Here is a 7,431-nt window from a genome sequence, read left to right on the forward strand (position 1 = left end):
AAATCCCATTTACAATGCAGCATACAAGACCATAATCAACCTATGCACTTTCTTTTCCTCCTACATGTGCCCACATACACAAGCCCTCTGCTGCATGACTGAAAAAGACTAGAAAGTTGTGGCAGGAAAATTCTGGATCAAACCAATTAAGGTTCACGATGGGACTGGTCCTTCAAATGTCATTTTAAGTCATATTTTGGCTCTGCTGGGCTTATCTAAATTAGGACTGCACAACTGGATCTGAAAACAAGCCTGCTCAGCCTGCCCTGCTATCTGGAACATGACACTTGTGCATAGTGATTGATAGTAGTATGCTGGGAGATAAAGAAAAAGAACTCCAGCAAACACATTGTTCCACTTCCTTACAACTATCACCTTATTACTGCTAACTAGGTTTTCAGTTGTCAATGGATACATATCAGAAATTAAAGAAATGAAAGACAAACCCAGTCAGAGAAAGCAAACATTTGCAGGTGTCAAACCCCAGAATGAACCCAACTGCAGACCTAGCAGTCTATCAAGGCATGATCCAGCTCTTTCCACCTCTTAATTCCCGGCCTAGTTGAAGCCCACAGAAGAACTTCCATCATCCTTTTTCCTTCCTTTCATCAATGCCCCAAAAAGGGACTAAAGATCCAAGCAGATGTCTGATGTGCTGACAGCTGACAATGTCACTAAGTACTTTAGAAAAAAATTCCCCCAATTTAGCATTTTGTAAAATTTGGCTTCAAAACTTGAATCCTACTAACAAAGGTTCTTACCCTATTATAATGCACCAACCCATCTGTTGTACCAAACATGCTGTACACAAAAGGTATAAAACTGAAGTTATAAAATCTCAAGATAAAATATTGATGCCTCTTTTCAGTGAGGCTCAAGACATTTTTCTTCTGCTGATTCCCTCAGTATCTCATAAGGCTTTCATAAGATGAGAAACCATGAGAAAGCATTATTTATTCACGTAGAGCAAATGGTAAATTAACATTTCAGTAACTGACATGGATTGACTTTGATTTCTTTAGTTAAGGTATTCATTAACTGCCATTTTACCAACTGGAAATTAGAAGAAATTACGTATATGCAGATAGCCATAAATAGTAAGGACATTTCTCCATTTAAAACCAAGACATGAAATAGTGCAGCCTGCTACAGGCTCATGGTAACATTGACATTGCTAGTGCCATTAGCAGTTACAGTAGCTATTGCAATTCTTTCAGCATGTTATCTCCTATGAATGAAGTTTTACCTCAAGTGAGGACTTCTTGGAAATTTAGATGTCTTATCCTAGATAACACTGCATAAAACTAGGACTCATCTTTGAGAAGTACATAGTCACCAGATAACTTTATTTTTATAAGCAGGCCCACTGCTGTTAATGGGCATAACTTCTGTGGTTCACTAGGCGTGTTTTTAACCTCCTTACCCAAGTCGCACACTAGCTCAGCAGGCATCCGAAGCAGGCTTATGCACGTACACAGTTCTGCTCGCTTATTCTATCTGTAGTCTTGAAGAAGGGAAATAATTTGTAGCTGATAAATGCAGTGAACACATTAATGTGTTTCTGCATACAATACACTATATGGGATAGTCTCACTGCATGAGTTTAGCATACTCCAATGTCACCAAAGCAGCAAGGCAGACTCATCTGAGCCACTCACGTCCAGCCACTCTCCCCCCTGCATCCTCCAGACTGACAGATCTTCACATGGAGCATGCTGAGTGTTTTCACAACCCACTCCTTGCAGTGCATATTCAGCTTTCCTCCTGATTCCCCACACCCTCATATTCCTCCTTTTCACTACTCCCCACAACCCAATACAGCCTTTCAGCCCCTGCACTCTGCAGCCGGTCCCCCATCACCATTCAAACAACAACAAAATCAGAATTGCACAGAGAAAAGAGAGCCCCCTCGCAGCTAGCCTAACCTGGCTCTACATAAGCCCTTTTTCCATGCAGAGGGGCAGGGAAATTCAAGTCACAGTAAGCACAACATCAGGTGTGATTGTGAAGAGGAACTCCAGATTAGCCTGTGGGGGCTGTGCCAGCCCCACTGATGCCCCAAAACACTCATCAGTCTCTTACACATAAAGCCACTAAAGATCCAGATCAGTTACAAAATGCTTAGACTCTGGAGGTTTTCACTTGACAGCAACTGACATTATTAGTTACTGGCACCCAAAAGCTGACCCACCAGTACCGTGCACCTGCACAAAGCAGGCTTCTTTACACATTCCTTAGGGTCAGTTTTAACAATCAAAACTATTTTTACTTCCAAACACTCTGCAATCGACAGGTGTAACCCACACAAAACCCCAGCATCCAAGGCTGTGAAGCAAAGGAAACCACAATTGCTAAATTGCTTCAGGTGTCACCTTTGGAAACAACTGGAAAGCAAAAGGGCTGTTGCGATCAGTTTGTTGCTTGCTTTAAATGCTCTGCATTGTCATTTAGGTAAGCCTTCTATTTGCATTTCATCATTATTAAAATACATAGGATATTAAGTATTTTCAGTGCGGAGATGCTGATTGTATTAAAGTAAAGTTCCAAGAGTCCGGTTTGCTATATTAATCAATATGGTTGCCTTGGTTGCACAAAGATAATTAAATTTTCATTGCAATTCACTAAGAGTAAGATTAGCCATAAATATTTCAACAAAGAGAGTAAGAAGAGATTGTTAATATTTTATTTATTGTGGATAACACTTTTAAAACATCTTCAAAAAACCCACAAAACAAAATTGATCACAAGGAGGGATTATTTTCCTGAAGCATGATCTTAATTTTTAAGGACTTATGAAAAAGCTCTGGAAATAAAATTCTATATCTGGATATGCAGCTTTTACTTCACACTCATAGAAAGAATCTCTGCTTATCCCTGGAAATTACCATTGGCATTCCAGATCAAGAACAGAATGATAAAATGCTTCAATATTAAAGCCTATTTCAGGCAGATAAGTGAGTCCCACATGGGTACCTCATAAGAAAGATGGACACGGAATTTTTAGATAAAACAGTTTCTTTGCCCTATTTGCCTAATGAAGTACAAAGCCTGAAAGATTAATTAGATTTATTCCACTTTTTTTGACCTAAGATAGTGGACTTGGACCATACTAGTTGCCTTGGAAGACTACACAGATAGCTGGAGAGTGGCCCAGCAAATTCCATCATGACTGACAGGGGCACACAGGGTCTCTCAAAGAAAACAGCACGAGACTCCAAAGTCAGGCTGGACACTGCACACTGGATCTTTAAATACCCAGCCACGCAGGCTAAATTCCTAGTTGAATTGCCCTAAAACATTGGTTCAGAGTGATGGGAAAGTCATTGCTTAAAGCCTGGTCTTCCAAATGTGATGTAGATGTAGCTGTCCAGTGCTCTTTTCATACCTGTGGGTAACTAGCAGCAGTACTGTGAGGAACAAGAAGAGAAAACAATACGAGAAAGACATGTCTGTGTTCGTAATGTTTAAGATCACACTGTATGCTTAGGTTACTTGGCTGTTTCAATGGATATGTGTAGCGCCATGGGCTTCATTTCATATTTTTCTGATGTAATCATTTTGGGTTTGAGTCTATAGTTAGAGAAAAGACAGTATGACAAAGGACCAATTTAAAGTAATGTTCCTGTTCACACAATTTTGATGAGAAGCAGTAGGGAAAGCACTCTCAAAGCATCAAGCACAATTTCTGCCACAGCGCTACCTGTAACTGGAATTAAATATACCCATCAAAATCTTACACTTGACTTTGAAAATTTACCCTCAATTGTTCCCAGTGAGAAGAAACTACTGATTATACCTGCTACTTCATTTCATCAAAATGTTGCTAGTGAAAGTGAGATTTTAAATCAATTGCTCTAAGGGTCCTTTGGCCTGTGAAAGAAGTGCTCATCAGGAGTTATGCATGGGGATTCTGTAACAAACATACCAACTTATTTCTTGGAAATGCTTATGAAAAAAGCCTTGCCACTTGCAAACAGATCAAAATACACCTAGATAATGCTTTAAAATATAAACTAGCTTTGAAATTGTAAAAAAAAATAAAAAATTAAAATAAAATAGAAACTTACCCTGGAGTTTGGAACATAAAAAACAATAAAGAAAAGCAAACTATATCAGCGTACATCTGCAATACACCATCTCTAGTAGGACCAGGAACAGATGTTTGAGATTTGCAACAGCAACTGCTATTCATGTACCAGTACCTGATGCAATCATGCCTGGCCTTGTCATGTACTTCACGTGCTTCAGTGTTGTATATGCTAAATGAAGTAATACAGAGGGAGCAAAACAACAAGGGACAGGAGGAAAGGATAAAAGGGAATGGAGGCACTGCTATTTCTTTTCCCAATGAGATTTAATTTCCTAATGACATTTCTGCCTTTAAACTGCAATGGAATTGGAGGAGCTCGGCCATGGGTAGCTGCCCCTGGAAAAGATCTTTGCTCTGCCCTGGGAACTTCCATCACTGAGCTCAGGGGCACATGGAGCACCGACCATGATGTGACACTGAGCCATAGCTTGGGTGAAGGCAGTCTCATATCAGGGATCCTAATATCCTTGGGAACACTCCTCCCTTCCAGTCACTTAGCCACTTCCAACACATCTAATTAAGTAAATTTAGTAAGAATGAAATGCCTCACAGTACTCAATACCATTGCCAAAGAAGCTTAAAAAATTAAAATATAATTAAAAAAAAGTCTCCAGTACTTCACTGAAAAATCTTTTTCCATTTCTTCTTCCACCTTTCTTTTCCACAAAATTTTTGTATCACCAAGAAGCATTAAGGACTGATATCCATAAACTTACTTCACTCTTGTTAGGTCCTAGCTATATGTAAGGGTAAGGATTATCATATCTCTTGAATATGCATTTCCACTAATATTATTGCTTGACGTGTTACAGGTGATGAGCTAGAATTTTTAATTTATGATCATATTAATTATTGCTGGGGTATTAGTCCCAACATTCTTAGTTTTAGGGTAATTCTGAATTGCGTTAAGTCTCCCATTTGAGTAATTCCTTCACGGAGTATTATCTCTTAATTCTAGCAATACGGTCATGATGGGCACATGTTTAATTAAGTGAAGTTGTAAACTCTTCCACTACATAATATTCACATCTCTAGTAGCTTGATCGGTAGCTTAATCCCAGTTTGAATCCATTCCTTATTTGTAAAGTATTCCTAATATACAGAATATGGTAATCTAAAACAGGATTATATAGCAGACTTATGATTTTTTTTAAAAAAGATTAATTTTAAATTTAAATATTTTACATATTCAGATAGAAAATACAAAAACAAATAATACAGAACAAGCAGACTCCCAACTGAAGCTCACATGCAATCTGTCAGAAACTAGAAGCCAAGCAGGAGAGTTACGTGTAAGTGCAGTTTATCAACAGTGGCAGATTTAAAGGCATTAAAACCTCTGGATTTCTAAATACAAAAGAATGCCTGAAAATAAGTGGGCTTTTTTGATTGAAAATAAGGATTTACCCTGAAGACCAAACAATTTCAGCCTCATAAGTAAATATATTTAATGTAAAGATTTCTTCTTATGCCTGGAATATGATGCAAAAGAACTGTGGGAATTAGATAAAAATCAGGTTTGGGGATTTTTTGTTTGTTTTTTTAGGACTGAACCAAGTACTTGACTTGATCCAGATCTTATGCTTCAAAATGTCAAGGAAAAACCTCAAAAGAGAGTTTTTCCTGTGATTTGCAGATTACTTGGCCACTGTTCTAGTAAACAGAAAAATGTCCCTCAATTTTAAGTACTTGACTATTTTAAGTACTTGACTAAGGCACATTACCTCAACACACTTTCTTCATGAGTCGACTTAAAATTCTTAGGAAAATCAGAAAACATGAAGACACAAAATGTTTAGAGCTTCATCACAACTTGGGAAGAATTGATATGGGAAGAAGATATGATTGAGATTAGTTAGGCAATTAGGATTATCTGCCAAATAAATATCAAATACCACATATACCAGCTAGAAATGTAAAGTCATTTTCATTTTCTGAAACCTAAACAGAAGTGTCCCACATCTGCAATGCTCTCAGGCACGAGGATAAAGTTCCTAATATATACCGGGTACTTCATGCATTGCATTAAAACTATTTATTCTTACAACCTTATAGCATGTTAAAGCCTCAAAGCACTTAAACCCTTGATCATAATAATTCATGTGAAGATGAGCCTTCAGTTCAAAATTAGCTGGTCTATGAGACAGTGAGGCAACTATTGATAAGAAAACATATGAAGTTCAACACAGAAATGCAACATATATTCTAAATTAATTATATCCTTTGTGAGTTAATATTTTTATGATTTATTTCAAAGATGGTAGTAGCAGAATCTAATATGCATTTTGAGGTAATTTTCTAGTGAATAATAGCATTTGGAGCTTTCTAGTGAATAACAGCATTTGGAACTGGCAGTTCAGCGAACTGTCATTTTGAGCTCACTCCATGTGGCAAAGCCAATTACAATCTCTGTTGCAGGTAAGCTGTTTGTCAGTTCTACTGTCAAGACACTCAGATTCTTACATAGGGAAATAATTACTAATGAATCTTTTGAAAATAAAATTGTTTCTTGTTTCTTCATCTCTGCTCAGCAAGTTGTATTGCCTTCTTGTACTGTTACATAGCAATATAAAAAGCAAAAGAGCACAATATAATATTACATGGCAACCCAAAACTACCTTCAGGGACTGTGGATGACATTATATACACGGAAAATAGTAGTTTAAACAAAAAAATATTTTATATGGGGTGTCTATACTGTGAAATCAACCTTGAGCACACATTGACACATTTGTAGAAGATGACTTTGAAGGGTAAATAGCTCAGGCCAACTTTTATTTTATTCACCTGATGCTGTAAGGAAATCCTTGCTGCTAACCACTAAATATCTATTCAGGGGTAGATTAGAAGTTATACATGGCTCTCTTCTTGCAAGCTCCACTTAATCATAACATAAGAGCAGTAAATCTTCCATTTCTTTATTGAAAGCATGTTGTGTTTAAATGATAATTGCTGCACATAATGTAAAATGTACTCTGTTGTTTTACATGTGTCACACGCCAAAAGAATAATGGTATGCAGAAGAAAGGCAAAACCAGTCTGGCATATGTTTTTTGCATCTCACTGAAGCACCATCTCCCCGGGCACTGCCTGAGGCAACAATTGTCAACAAAGCTCCATGTGAACATCAAAAATGAGCAAATCACGAACAAAAAATTAATGGTCCCAGTCCCTCTCTCAACATCATACAGACTGACAAAGAAAACCTGACTTGTATTACCTTCCTGTTTTGCTCTCACACAACAGTTAGCATTCACATCCAAGGAACATAGATCAAAATAAAGTTAAAGGACTTGCTGTGTTGCCACAAACATTTATTTGATCCACAAGTTCACACTTCT

Source organism: Gallinula chloropus (genome assembly GCF_964237585.1).
Source record: "Gallinula chloropus genome assembly, chromosome: 5".
NCBI lineage: Eukaryota > Metazoa > Chordata > Aves > Gruiformes > Rallidae > Gallinula > Gallinula chloropus.